This window comes from Myotis brandtii, unplaced genomic scaffold (assembly GCF_000412655.1).
Source record: "Myotis brandtii unplaced genomic scaffold, ASM41265v1 scaffold120, whole genome shotgun sequence".
NCBI classification, from domain to species: Eukaryota; Metazoa; Chordata; class Mammalia; order Chiroptera; family Vespertilionidae; genus Myotis; species Myotis brandtii.
Genome location: NW_005354174.1, coordinates 5,403,966 through 5,404,595, shown reverse-complemented (window position 1 = coordinate 5,404,595; position 630 = coordinate 5,403,966). Strand labels below are relative to the sequence as shown.

Sequence of the window (630 nt, the reverse complement as noted above, 5' to 3'; positions counted from 1 at the left end):
TGTGTTGTAACAGCACAATTGCTTTTCTATGAACTCAACTTAGCACTTGAAATAAATGTTTGGAGCCAGCACAGTTAGATCTGCTCACATACCCCTTGGGACAAGGATGAGGAGAAAGTTTTGCATGTGTGGCTGCCCATGGTGAAGCTCACCTTGAAAAGGAGTGGAGCCATCTGTCCAGACGGCTTTTTTCTTTTAAAAAAGTTAAGCAAGATGAAAAACCCCACTTTTGGATCACTCCTTGGCTTTCACTTACAAATCCTCAATTGCAATGTCTTTAAAACACGGAGATGCGTTTCCTGATTTGTCAAGACAATCCTCCCAGAGATCGCAATACGGTAACCATCGGTAACCATATTTCAGAATCTATTTTTACTGATTTCAGTACATCGTCTTTTTCCTTCCGCCAAAATAAAGTTCCGTACGACCCAGATGGGACTCGAACCCACAATCCCCAGCTCCGGAGGCTGATGCCTTATCCATTAGGCCACTGGGTCACCACACGAACAGCTCTCTCACAACGCCCTCTTACGCGATGCCATCATCACGCCCCGCCCCTGCGCTCCGCGGCCTTGCGTAGGGCGGTGTGAGTGTTAGAAGCCGCCCCAACCGCGGCAGCGCGCGCGCCTG

General features: G+C 48.9%; 1 non-coding gene across 1 annotated transcript; it reads right to left on the bottom strand.

The window, feature by feature from the left end:
- Positions 1–424: 424 nt before the first annotated feature.
- TRNAR-CCG lies at positions 425–497 on the bottom strand. Its single transcript has one exon. It is a non-coding gene; the product is annotated as a tRNA-Arg (tRNA).
- Between the last annotated feature and the right edge of the window lie 133 nt (positions 498–630).